Here is a 14586-nt window from a genome sequence, read left to right on the forward strand (position 1 = left end):
GTTGCTGAAGAAGGCTTGGCACCAATGCTAAAGAGTTCACTCCCCCACTTCCACAGACACACCACAGAGTGACCCCCACTCCCACACTCCCACAGACACACCACAGAGTGACCCTCACTCCCACACTCCAACAGGCACACCACAGAGTGACCCCCACTCCCACAGACACACCATAGAGTGACCCCCACTCCCACACTCCCACAGACACACCATTGAGTGACCTCCCCTCCCACAGACACACCACAGAGTGAGTGAGTGAATCCCCCCCCCGGACAAACAAGACATTAAGACAACAATTCAATGTGATTGGTCAAGATGATTATACAGTATGTTGGTCTTCACTTTCTATTAACTTTAATTATTAATTAATTATGTTGATTGATTCTGACAGTGAGTTGGATCAAATGATTTTCTTAGTCACAGTGGTTTCAAAGAAAGGTAGTTACATAGATAGCCAACTTAGTACTTACATAGATAGTACAATGTTTGCTGGTATTTAATGTCACTAAACTTGTCAATGTCAATTAAACTTTTAATTAATGAGCTTCAAGATGACACCTAATGATGTCCATGTATGAAACCTAGACCGCTAGCCACAATTTAAATGCAAGGGATTGAGAAGTCAATTATCCTTATAACCTTTGAGGTTACAATGTACAGGGAAAAGCACAACATATTACCACCATTATTACCATCAAATGTTGTAAAAACACCAACAGAGTGATAAAACATTATTCTTCATATTCATAAAAAATAAAACCAAATGGTGCAGACATGCCCAAAAGGGTTAAGGTATATTTTCATACATAAAATGTGTAAAATAATGTTCAAACTGAAAATTTCACGCATGCAAAAAATTACACATAGGCGTAATAATTAGTTTATTGTAACTTTCAATGTAATTTACAATCAAATTGTTTCTTTTTTGCGTTTGTTTTGTTACTTTTAACTTTTAATTTTTTTGGGCTCATGGTCATACCCATGTCTGTCGAGCCACAGACTAGCACCGTATTCCTGAAACCTCACGGTGTACTGGGCGTCCACAATGATGGAATTGTCTGGGTAAACTTTAAAGTTTTTACAAACGACACGCTTGATGACTCTGGGGTCGTTACCGTCCGGCTCCAGGATGGTGAGAAAGAGTTCGTAATTGTCCTGAATCACGGCGTAGTCTCTGGGCTGCACAGCTATGAAGCGGATCTTTGTGTTCATTCCGTGATCCGTAGCTACGTGTTCCCCCTCCTTCCCATCAAACCCCGCGAGCCACAGCGCCTCTGCCCGCAGCTGCTGCAGCTTCAGCTCTTCCACGTGGTAGTACACGTGCAGCGGGGAGGCGGTGGCGTTCGCGATGTGGCAGTGGCACACCATGCTGCACGCGGTCACTCGCTCGGTTTGAGGTGTGACGCTCTGAAGAAAGCCGAGGGTCTCTGTACAGCACTGAAAAGGAATATGAGAGGTCAGTCGCAACAGGACGTCAGCAGACCTTCCCACGCGTCCACCAGGCCGCTTGGGAGCCCCATAGTGTTAGCGTTGAGCGATTTTTTCCTATGCTTGATGCTGTCAGCGGCTGTGCGTTAACTTGTCCATGAAACCTGAGGAGGGCAACATGATGTCAACAGACCGCCCCACACATCCTGAATTGCTGATTGATGTTGAAATGTCATGAGAACATTTCTCAACAGAAAAATCCTTATAAAGGTCCTATTTTTGTTTAATTCTCCTGTCAAGAGCTTTCATTCCATTTCATTTATATAGGTGGAATGAAAGCTGTGAAAGAATTTATTTGCAATGTATTAACTGAGATCACAGTTACGATCAGCCTTCATTGAAAATGAATAATCAATTCCTCGTATCCTCAGATATGTCTTTCAGGTGTTTGACAGACAGGATTATAATAGAGAAGCTATGATGAATGGGTGATCTCTTGTTTAACCAATCGAAATGAACAGTCGATCAACCAATCAAACTGTATCTGCACAATTGAGAAAACTGATGATGCAACAGAAAATAAATCCCCGACACAGTCATAGAAGCAATCAGATTTGCGCAAACTGTGCTTGACAGAGAGACATAATGGGAGCAGTCACAGCTATGTACAGTATGAACATAAAAAACAAAATAAAAAAAATGCTCGGGCCTGAAAGACGAGAATGAAAGCAACTGCAGTGAAACAACAGGGAACAAACAGGCTTGCCTGTGCAATTCAGTTTTTTTAATGTATTTACATTACATTACTGGCATTTCGCAGACACTCTTATCCAGAGGGACTTGCAATGTTATCCTTTTATAGAGCTGGATATTTTACTGAGGCAATTTAGCATTAAGCACCTTGCCCAAGGGTACAGCAGCAGTGCCTCAGTGGGGAACTGAACCAGCAACCTTTCGGTCATGAGTCATGCTCCTTAACCACTATGCTACACTGCCACCCCTTTTGCTTGAAAAGGACATTCTTTGTGAATGGAACCTACAGAACCAAACCAGATGAAAAATAGCTAGTGTGAAAAGGCCCAGATTCAGCTCTTGTTCTTGCTCCCACTCACCTTAGCTAGATTTAGCTCACCATGTTAAACTGAAAAGCAGGAGATGAATAGGTTTGTTGTTCACTTAGGATTTGGCTAGTTCTCACTGTCTAAAATTATGATATGCAAGTATCACTGGGAGAACACGGATATTTTTTGTTTGCTTGGCTGCACGTCTTATATCATTTGAAGGCCCTAAAATGCAGTTGGACACGATTCTTTTTCGGTTGTACTACTTAGTCCTGCTCCACAAAATTTATTACTTGGACTTTGAAACTATAAAGTCATCAGTTCATAAAGTCATATAGATCAACACCCCTGTTGCAGATTTGAATTATTGCTATACAATCTTAATAAAGTATTCTTGCAACCCTCATGTGATGTTACAAGTCAAATTGACCTGATTCAGGGTTCAGCATCACTGAAACGCTGTTTATATTTTCCACATGAAACTGCATCTCATCTTCTAAGTAAAAAGTCATTTTGATCTTTTGTCATTCTGACTTGAATGTTTTTGTTCATTTTTTAATGAGAGCACACAATGCTTTTGTTTCAGGTCAGCTTCATCCAAAGCATGCAAACACATTGATTTGTATCCTGACAGTAAATAGAAATGTTCTTCTGTCTCCTTTTCTCGTGCTTTTTTTTTGTAACTGTTCCCACCCTGTTCTCACCCTCCACCCTCACCCTGCTACCTCTCCCCCTACCACACCACACATGTATAGGCTCCTGGTTGAAATGCTCATTTTTATCTCACTGAGCAATGAAGTTTTCACACATACACACACACACGCATGCGCATGCACACGTGCACACACATACACACACACACACACACACACACACATATATATATAATATATATATATATATATATATATATATATATATATATATAGCTGACCAGTGTAGTGAAGTGGACTCTGATTATATTTAGTGACCCCTGTCACAGTCACAAAGTCCCAGGAAGTATTCACGTTCGAGAAAATCATCTCTCGAGTGGCTTTACCCGGTAAAATGAGCCCTACAGCCCAGGTTCAATCCCAGCCTTGTCATCAGCTGGCAGAGTCCAGGAGCCCATAGCACTGGAAAAGCTAGGCTCATCTCATCGGGGTTACTGGGGAAGGGAAGGGAAGGGCAGTCTGGAGCGTGTTTCATATCTAAATAGTGACCCCTGCTGGTCAGTCTCAGTAGTGGTATAAAACAGTCCAACTTTTGGAGGAGAGCATGTCAGTCCCCACTGATGATAGGTTTTTTAGCTGCAGATACAGTCTGCAAACATACAAAACATACGATACAATCTGGAGTTCCAAACTGGAGAGGAAAATCAGAGAAAAAGCATTGGGCATTCTTCTTTTTCTTGTTCTTCTCCTTCTTAATAATAATAATAATAATAAATGGGCAGCGGAGTGATGTAGTAGTAAGTAGTAAAGCTTGTATCTGAAACTGGTTTCTGGATCGATCCATGATAGATACATGTTATGATGTGTATGTCCTTCCTGATTTGAAAATAAGACAAAAGTAATGAAAATCAATGAGGGAATTAATCAGCACAGTGAGGAGGACAGTGCTTTTACAGGATCTAAGGTCTTCCCAATTTCACACACGAACATGTCTGAAAGGCCTGCATGTAACCTCAGGGTTTCTTTTAACAGTTCAATATACCACACAATTAGAAGCTTAGAAATCTGTAGACACTTTAGACACAACACTCTATTTTGATTGAGTTGTATTTAGATTTTTCTCATTTGATAACATATTACGTATGTACATGTAGACATGAGCAGTATTTAAGAACTGAGAACAACGCTCTTGCATCAGCTGAACTTTACTATTAATTCAAATCCAAACAACAACATTTTAGCCTAATCTTTTAATCTTTTTCAATTGTGTATTGATGCCTAAAAATGACTGCTTGTGAGGTGATTTTTTCAGGAGTGCCGATGTTTTTGTATTTGTAAATAGGCTGTGAAAATGATTTTCTTTACCTGCTCAAGTAAATGTTTTTGAGTGGTAGGCCTACTTTGAAACACCTGTTATTTATTTTGACGTTTATTTAATATTGAATACCTAGTTTCTGAAAATGTTATATGTAATTAATAGAGATGAGTGTATTATTTATTCAAGTTTACATTTTCATAAATTACGGTTTTAGAACAGTGGTGTCTTCAAAATATTGGTCCAATTATGAAATGTTCACAATATTCAGATTCTAGTCATATTTGTTTCATGTGGGCCTATGGTCATTCCCTTGCCTGTCAAACCAGAATTTAGTTTCATGCATAAATTTCACCGCGCCCTTGGCATCCACGATGATGGAGTTGTCTGGGTAGACTTTGAAGTTTTTGCAAATGATACGCTTGACTGCTTTGGGGTTCCTGGCGTCCGACTCCAAGATGGTGAGAAAGATTTCGTTATTGTCTTGAATCACTGCGAAGTTTTTGGGCTGCACAGTTATGAAACGGAACTCCGTGGTTTTGTAATACTCGGCGATCGCCGCATCGTCGCGCATCTCTCCGGGCTTTGCGCAGAGCGCGGCGTGACAGCGCGTTTCCAGCAGTATGTCCCCGGGAGTCATGTCTTCCGTGTGGTGGTAGACGTGGAGCAGAGAATCGGTTGCGTTTGCTATGTAGATGAGGGAACCCATGCCGGCTGCGCCTGCGCTGCCAATGCGGAACACACGCCTTTTATGGAAATAAACGGATCTGAAAAATAATGAAATTAATGGCTGCATCAGCAACGTTGACCACTCAATGACAGCGACTGCTGATCCAGTAGCTTTGGATAGTTTTTAAAAATTGCCTTTGGGTCACACAGTAGGTGCCACAGTTTGCGCCATAAAAAATACGCTTCGTTGAGGGATTTCTCCCGGTAGCCGTAAACAGTCCGTGTGAAAAATGAACAGGTTTCGTCCTTGAATGTGAATATAGCTGTTTGCTAAACCGAAACTGCATATAGCAGGCAGAATTTTGATTTTGTGGAATGGGTATAACAGAATTCTTGGTTATGTATTTTTCATGTAGGATATGCACTTTTTCATTCCCTATTCTACCTGTTATAGTTATATTTTTATTCACAAATTACGACATATGTATTTGACCTTATAATGTTATTAAATATAAACTTATTATCATACAGTTATTTATATATTATTATTACAAAGTGACTTATTTATTTGTGTGGCCTTTTCACTACAGTTTGAACTGCTTACACAGTTACAGCATGTCCAGGATATTTATTTGGAAAGCATTTGCTTTGCCACCCAGCTCTCTCCAATCTCCTTTTTATGACTATGACTGGTGATGTATGAACAGCAGCAATATGACCTCTGAAGGTTATTGTTTAGTACTTTCACTTTTAACAACTCCTTCCACTTCCATGAAAACATCCCAAATGTAGCAGGAATTACATATTTGAGTCCTCGTAAGTACTCTCCACCTTACGTTTTGCTGACACTTCCCTAAACTGTGTCACGGAGCACACCAGCTTAAGGCAATTTTACAAGTTTATGAATACATATCCAGAGTTCTATATGTGAAACAAGCAATGGCATCACTGGCTGTTTTCTGTGTGAATACTTCTGTCATGTAATTGCTGACCAATGAAAAGGAGACACACGCAGAAGTCATGGAATGCACAGGACACTCACCCACAGAAACTCGGTTCTCAGTCTGCTCTCCTGCCTGGACCTTCCAGATTTCTCTTTTTTGAATTTCGGGGGTGGTCCCTCACCGTGCAAGAACACAAAAAACAAAGGAAGATCAACCAAACACAGAAAAAGTGTGTGTGGAAGGAGGAGGTGTACACACGCATATGTTTATGTGCGCTATCCCGACAGCTTTTATCATTTTATTGCCAGTACCATTTAATGACCTTTGAGCACTGCTGTTTCTGTCTCTATTTAAAGGCGCACTACACTAAAAGACGGCAATTTCACATGTTATATTCTAACTCAAAAAGTAGTCACACCCTGTACTGACCACAGTTTGGCTAGGTGAGCTCTCTGTTGGCTGACTAAACTGTCATGTTTGAAACACTTTTTTTTTCTTTTTGTTTTTTTTTGAAAAGCCAGTTCAGGCAGGTTGCTAGGTACCAGTATGGGCCATAGCTGTCAGCTGATTGGTTAAGCTTCCTGCTAATCTAACACAAAGTATTGTGACTTTCTAGTGGTTTTGTGTGGCAGTTCAGACTTCCCCAGCCACCAGTGAAATGCATTGTGCTTGATGTTTTTATTTGTTTTTTTTTTCTGCACCCCAGCCTCCACCTGCTTTTAAGCATCACCCGAAAGGGGCATGGCTGCCTTACTCAGGCATTCTGAGTATCAACACATTTTCTCCTGTAAAAGCCCCCCCCTCAAGGTAAAGGAAACCTTCTTTCCTACAGTAGAGATACGCTCTCTCTCTCCCTGTCACTCAAACCACCAGACTGGAATGAGGACTTTGAACCTTCTGCCAGCTTTGAGAACCTGCACCAACATCCGTGAAGCCGTCTGGAGTGAAGAAACACCAAGGCTGCGACAAAGAGCGAAAGACAGAAGAGTGAGACAGAATACCTGTTTTTAAACTCTGCAAATTTCTGTTTTAATGATGGGCAGAGAAACGAGGAAGACAGACAGCTGAGTGAATTCAAAAGCAGAGAGTGAAAGGAAAAGAGAGGTCTGAGGGTCTTAATCCTATCTAATCACCCGCATTTGAGAAACTGTGAAAAGACCTCTGAACACCGAAGGGGAGGCCGGACGCATTCCTCAGATCGGTGTGCAGAAGAGGCGGCAATGGCATCCTCTGACTCACTGCATTCTGGTGAGTTTTTTTTTTTCCAAAGACCTCTAACAAGCTATGCAAAAATCATGCTTAATACTGTGTTGCATCATACTTAATATTATAATATGTTGAAGGAACAGATGTTTATTTCAAAATCTTTATGAGATTCATAGTTTTGGTAGGAAGTGACATATATTTAATACATTCAATATATAATGATTTGGATCTTGTGACAGAAAAACCGTCTGCAGAAGTACAATTTTGCAATAATATGTGTAATAATGTTACTGTCAATCAGCCCAACATGAAAAATTGTCAAAAAAAACTAATAAAAATATCAATAAAATATCAAATGTCAAACCTTTTCTATATTTGTCAAAGTACCAAGAAAAGTATTTCATTTGAAAAATATGAATTTTCTTAATGTCTGTGCAAGTCTCAGACAGACCATTGAGGATACAAATAATGTAGAGACTTTTATTAAACCCTGCCAATACAAACCATTCATCACCATCTCTGCTGGGGAGAACGCTTGCCCCCACAACTGATAATATATCTGTGACCTTCAAAATGAGGAAGCAGAACTATTAACCCAGAAATATTTTACAAATATCTTTGAAACAGAAAAGCCCACAAGGTTTTTTTTTTGAGCTTCCCTTTTTGTCTCTTCTCTTTTTAAAGCATTTTAACCACCTGCATATTAGGACAACATGCACTTCCAAAAAATAACAGAGAAGGTGGGAGTGCTGACATTACCATCAAAGCACACAGTCTTGCAGTTGTGTTGAGTGCTGTGTTTTATGCAGAGGAGTGTCAGTGTGATCAGGTGCAGTCTTTACCTGGACAGGTAAGCAGTGCTGTGTTTTATGCAGAGGAGTGTCAGTGTGATCAGGTGATGTCTTTACCTGGACAGACACAGGTAATGCTGGGTTCCTCGGAAATTTCCATGGAAATTCACCTGAAAGCTGCCAAATTGCCTGAGAAGCATACCTGTAAATCTCACAAAACACATATAGAGGTTTCTCAGTCTAGGTATGTGTCTGTGTCAGTGTCAAAGGGGATTCTGGGGGTTTCCACTTAAGGGAAACGGTTGTCCGTCGGCTGTATATTGCCATTTATCTTTGGATCTAAGATAAGCACAGGACTTTGACCTGTCATCTGCACTCTCTGATCAGGGCCAGGTTATCTTAATTCAGTCTTTACCCACGCTGTGTATTGCAGTATTACAGTGATCCAGCATGTTAAGAGGCAGATGAATGTTACTGAAAGCTCAGCTGAAATTATAATGATGTGTCATTTAGTGTGAATTTGTCACTGCATCAGGTGTGGTGTTGAAGGATCACACTGTGGCCAGATTCAGTACTGTTCCATGCATTGAAAACTCTCTGAGTCAGAGCCAGGCCCAGCACCAGGGGAGAGTCAGAGCCAGGCCCAGCACCAGGGGAGAGACAGAGCCAGGCCCAGCACCAGGGAAGAGTCAGAGCCAGGCCCAACACCAGGGGAGAGACAGAGCCAGGCCCAGCACCAGGGAAGAGTCAGAGCCAGGCCCAACACCAGGGAAGAGTCAGAGCCAGGCCCAACACCAGGGAAGAGTCAGAGCCAGGCCCAGCACCAGGGAAGAGTCAGAGCCAGGCCCAACAGCAGGGGAGGGACAGAGGGGTGCAATTGCATTCCACAAGGGGGGGGCGCAAAAAGCCATAAATACTATGTAGACATTGGGATATAAGGAGAGAGCTGAGGGTGCAGTGACATCTATCTGGGGTGCAATTCACCCCTAATCACTGGGTAGAGCAGTGATATTCTCTCATGACAGTTGTGAATTTTAATAAATGTGAATAACATTTATTTAATAAATGTTATTCACCTGGGTCCTTTAGTTCTTTTGACAGAAAATATGGTGAAATAGCCTCTTTGATCAATTTTTTGTTTACTTCCCTGTATATAAATTGGTAAGTGAATGAACCAGAGAATAAAGATGCATCTATCCTATTTGTATGTCCTGTTGCCCAGACTTTCAAATGGCATCTAAAACATTTTTTTCTAAATATCATCATCAGTATCTTCAGACAACACAAAAGTTTGTGCCATTTCCGCAAGGCTGATTATATGTAAGGCTTTGATACCATTTGAAAGTGTGGGCCGTAAGACTTGTTATGCAGATGGCTGTTCTTTCGAAGCTCCTTTGGAAATGTAATTTGGTGACACTTTCTTTAAATTACACCCCAATAGTTTATATAGTATGTCACCTGACTAGAGTATCTGCCATCCCAGTGTTTTCAGACATCACAAGACAACAAAAGGAGCCAAATATATTATTCTTTCTCAGAGCATAAGGTCTAAAGAGAAACACATGGTTAGGTTCTCTCAGGAAGACATTCAGGCTCTCAGAAATGAGCTTCTGAAGAGACATAAAGTGCTTTTTTCTATCTCAGTGGACACACTGGGTCTCTCAAAGCTGAGTTTCCGAGGAGAAATAGATCTCTTTTTCTCTGTCTCAGAGGACACACTGGGTATCTCAGAGCTGAGTTTCTGAGGAGAAATAGACCTCTTTTTCTCTGTCTCAGAGGACACACTGGGTATCTCAGAGCTGAGTTTCTGAGGAGAAATAAACCTCTTTTTCTCTGTCTCAGAGGACACACTGGGTATCCCTGAGCTGAGGATTGTGCTGCTGGGAGCGGGATGTTCTGGGAAGAGCTCAGCAGGAAACACCATCCTGGGCAGGGAGACGTTCAGTGACGCCCAGGGAAGGCAGTGCAAATCAGGGGAGGGTGAAGCAGCCGGGAGGCGGGTCACCGTGGTCGACGTCCCGGGCTGGTGGCCGAACTTCGCCGTGCGGGACACGGCGGAGCTGATTAAGCAGGAGGTGAGGCGCAGCATTTACCTCTGCCGCCCGGGACCCCACGCCCTCCTCCTGGTGGTGCGCATCGTCCATTTCACGGAGCAGCACTGGGAGGAGGTGGAGGAGCACCTGGGGCTGCTCGGGGAGCAGGCCTGGAGGCACGCCATGGTGCTGTTCACCAGGGGAGACTGGCTGGCGGACAGAACCATCGAGCAGCACATCGAGCAGTTGAGCCACCTCCGGCGGCTCGTGGAGAAATGCGGGAACAGGTACCACGTCTTCAACAACAAGGACAGGGGGGACGGCTCGCAGGTCAGAGAGCTGCTGGAGAAGGTGGAGGCGATGGTGGCAGGAAATGGTGGCTGTCACTATGAGATGGACAGAGAGGTTCTGCAGGCGGTGGAGGAGAAGCTGGAAATGGATGAAAAGGTAAAACAGAGGAAGGACCTACAGGAGCAGAACAAGGATCTCAGAGAGCTCATCAAGGGTACTTTACACTTTTTATACCTTACTCTTCTTTGAATTAATATATTTTATAATTATAATAATATAATTCTTCTTTGAATTAATATATTTTAAATGCATTTAAAATATATTCTTGGGCTGAACAACACAGTTCACAATATGTTACATTTTCTTTTTGTTTGGGTATTCTTCATAGCCCACCAGAATTTCACAACAAGGGCACTGGTGCACATGTCCGACATGTTTACCACATGGGACACCCCAAAAACACAGTCTCAACTCTAATGGAGCTACTTATTCAGGACAGGAGCAATTCAGAGCTGAGGTTTTTACAGGGGAATAAACCGCGATCTTTCCCCTCTGACTGGGAGAGACGCATGGTCTCTCACAACTAGTTTTTCACAGAGGAATAAACTGTGCTTTTTCCCCTCTGACAGGGAGAGAGGCATGGTCTCTCACAGCTAGGCTTTCACAGAAGAAAGAACTGTGATCTTTCTCTCTGACAGGGAGAGAGGCATGGTCTCACAGATGGGTTTTCACAGAGGAATAAACTGTGCTTTTTCCCCTCTGACAGGGAGAGAGGCATGGTCTCACAGATGGGTTTTCACAGAGGAATAAACTGTGATCTTTCTCTCTGACAGGGAGAGAGGCATGGTCTCACAGATGGGTTTTCACAGAGGAATAAACTGTGCTTTTTCACTCTGCCAGGGGGTGAGCACCGTCTCTCAGAGCTGGCCGTTGTGCTGCTGGGGGGGAGAGAGGCGGGGAAGAGCTCGTCGGGAAACACCATCCTGGGCAGAGAGGAGCTGGCGGTGGGCAGGAGGACGGCAGAGTGCGTGCTGAAGGCGGGGGAGGCAGGTGGGAGGAAGGTGAGCGTGGTGGACACGCCGGGCTGGTGGCCGGAGCACAGCGCGTTGGAAACGCCGGAGCCGCTGCGGAGGGAGATCGCGCGCGCCCCGTCCCTGTGCCCCCCGGGGCCGCGGGCGCTCCTCCTCGTCCTCGCCCTTGACTCCTCGTTCTCCGCCCGGCAGCGGACGGCGGCGGAGGAGCACGTGCAGCTGCTCGGGGAGGCGGCGTGGAGGCGCACCATGCTGCTGTTCACCAGGAGGGAGCAGCTGGGGGCCAGAACCCTGGAGCAGCACATCGAGCGCCAGCCGGAGCTCCGGCAGCTGGTGGAGAGGTGCGGGAACAAGTACCACGTCTTCAACAACAAGAACCGGGGCGACGGCTCGCAGGTCACGGAGCTGCTAGAGAAGGTGGAGGTGATGGTGGCGGGGGACAGCGCCGGGCGGGGCGAGGGGGGAGGACGCCTCGAGAAGGAGGTGTACACGAAAGAGGAGGTGAAGCAGATCATCGAGCAGGAGCTCAGCAGGCCGGAGCTGCTGGAGAAGATGATGGAGGAGATGATGAGGATGATGAAAAGGAGGAACAGCAATGACCTCCTGCCACCCAGTTGTGAGTCCAAGCAAACAGATTCATCTGGTGTTTATGCTCTTTCCTATGTTGCATCAATAAGAGCCCAGAAAAGTAATAAGGAGCTGTTCAAATTCAGGCAATATCTGTTTTTGGAGCTTTGCAAACTGCACCCTGCTTGCTGTCAGAGATTAATGAAGAATGTAATGTATGTATGTAATGGTTCGGTTTAATGCCTGTTTCCTAAACCCTCATCCTGGAGGGTCACAGCGTCCCTGGTTTAGGTGGTAGAGTGTTGGGGGGGTACCATACCTGTAGGACTATTGAACCCAGGTCCCACAGGGTCTTGGTGTGTTCAGTGCTATTGAACCCCCTTTTTTTTTTAGTTGTTGCTAGTTGTCTGAGAGAGAAAAGTAGTTGTGAAATGTGAAATGTGACTCTGCTGAAGCCTGGTTGTTAGCGCTGTGAGACCCTGCTGAAGCCTGTTCGTTAGCGCTGTGAGACCCTGCTGAAGCGCTGTGAGACCCTGCTGAAGCCTGATTGTTAGCGCTGTGAGACCCTGCTGAAGCCTATTCGTTAGCGCTGTGAGACCCTGCTGAAGCCTGTTCGTTAGCGCTGTGAGACCCTGCTGAAGCGCTGTGAGACCCTGCTGAAGCGCTGTGAGACCCTGCTGAAGCCTGATTGTTAGCGCTGTGAGACCCTGCTGAAGCCTGTTCGTTAGCGCTGTGAGACCCTGCTGAAGCCTGTTCGTTAGCGCTGTGAGACCCTGCTGAAGCGCTGTGAGACCCTGCTGAAGCGCTGTGAGACCCTGCTGAAGCCTGTTTGTTAGAGCTGTGAGACCCTGCTGAAGCGCTGTGAGACCCTGCTGAAGCGCTGTGAGACCCTGCTGAAGCGCTGTGAGACTCTGCTGAAGCGCTGTGAGACCCTGCTGAAGCCTGTTCGTTAGCGCTGTGAGACCCTGCTGAAGCCTGTTCGTTAGCGCTGTGAGACCCTGCTGAAGCGCTGTGAGACCCTGCTGAAGCGCTGTGAGACCCTGCTGAAGCGCTGTGAGACTCTGCTGAAGCGCTGTGAGACCCTGCTGAAGCCTGTTCGTTAGCGCTGTGAGACCCTGCTGAAGCCTGTTCGTTAGCGCTGTGAGACCCTGCTGAAGCGCTGTGAGACCCTGCTGAAGCGCTGTGAGACCCTGCTGAAGCCTGTTTGTTAGCGCTGTGTGACCCTGCTGAAGCCTGATTGTTAGCGCTGTGTGACCCTGCTGAAGCCTGATTGTTAGCGCTGTGTGACCCTGCTGAAGCCTGTTCGTTAGCGCTGTGTGACCCTGCTGAAGCCTGTTTGTTAGCGCTGTGTGACCCTGCTGAAGCCTGATTGTTAGCGCTGTGTGACCCTGCTGAAGCCTGTTTGTTAGCGCTGTGAGACCCTGCTGAAGCCTGTTCGTTAGCGCTGTGAGACCCTGCTGAAGCCTGTTTGTTAGAGCTGTGAGACCCTGCTGAAGCGTTGTGAGACCCTGCTGAAGCGCTGTGAGACTCTGCTGAAGCCTGATTGTTAGCACTGTGTGACCCTGCTGAAGCCTGTTCGTTAGCGCTGTGAGACCCTGCTGAAGCGCTGTGAGACCCTGCTGAAGCGCTGTGAGACCCTGCTGAAGCCTGTTCGTTAGCGCTGTGAGACCCTGCTGAAGCCTGTTTGTTAGCGCTGTGAGACCCTGCTGAAGCCTGTTTGTTAGCGCTGTGAGACCCTGCTGAAGCGCTGTGAGACCCTGCTGAAGCGGTGAGACCCTGCTGAAGCCTGTTTGTTAGCGCTGTGAGACCCTGCTGAAGCGCTGTGAGACCCTGCTGAAGCGCTGTGAGACCCTGCTGAAGCGCTGTGAGACCCTGCTGAAGCCTGTTCGTTAGCGCTGTGAGACCCTGCTGAAGCCTGTTTGTTAGCGCTGTGAGACCCTGCTGAAGCGCTGTGAGACCCTGCTGAAGCGCTGTGAGACCCTGCTGAAGCCTGTTCGTTAGCGCTGTGAGACCCTGCTGAAGCCTGTTCGTTAGCGCTGTGAGCCCTGCTGAAGCGCTGTGAGACCCTGCTGAAGCGCTGTGAGACCCTGCTGAAGCCTGTTCGTTAGCGCTGTGAGACCCTGCTGAAGCCTGTTTGTTAGCGCTTTGAGACCCTGCTGAAGCGCTGTGAGACCCTGCTGAAGCGCTGTGAGACCCTGCTGAAGCGCTGTGAGACCCTGCTGAAGCGCTGTGAGACCCTGCTGAAGCGCTGTGAGACCCTGCTGAAGCCTGTTCGTTAGCGCTGTGAGCCCTGCTGAAGCGCTGTGAGACCCTGCTGAAGTCTGTTCGTTAGCGCTGTGAGACCCTGCTGAAGCCTGTTTGTTAGAGCTGTGAGACCCTGCTGAAGCGCTGTGAGACCCTGCTGAAGCGCTGTGAGACTCTGCTGAAGCCTGTTCGTTAGCGCTGTGTGACCCTGCTGAAGCCTGATTGTTAGCGCTGTGAGACCCTGCTGAAGCCTGTTCGTTAGCGCTGTGAGACCCTGCTGACACCCTGTTTGACGCTGTTTCCTCTCTCTGCAGTGAGTGGCACTGCCCCGTCGGAGGCAGGAAGCTTGGCCT

Source organism: Megalops cyprinoides, chromosome 2 (assembly GCF_013368585.1).
Source record: "Megalops cyprinoides isolate fMegCyp1 chromosome 2, fMegCyp1.pri, whole genome shotgun sequence".
In the NCBI taxonomy this organism is placed as follows: domain Eukaryota; kingdom Metazoa; phylum Chordata; class Actinopteri; order Elopiformes; family Megalopidae; genus Megalops; species Megalops cyprinoides.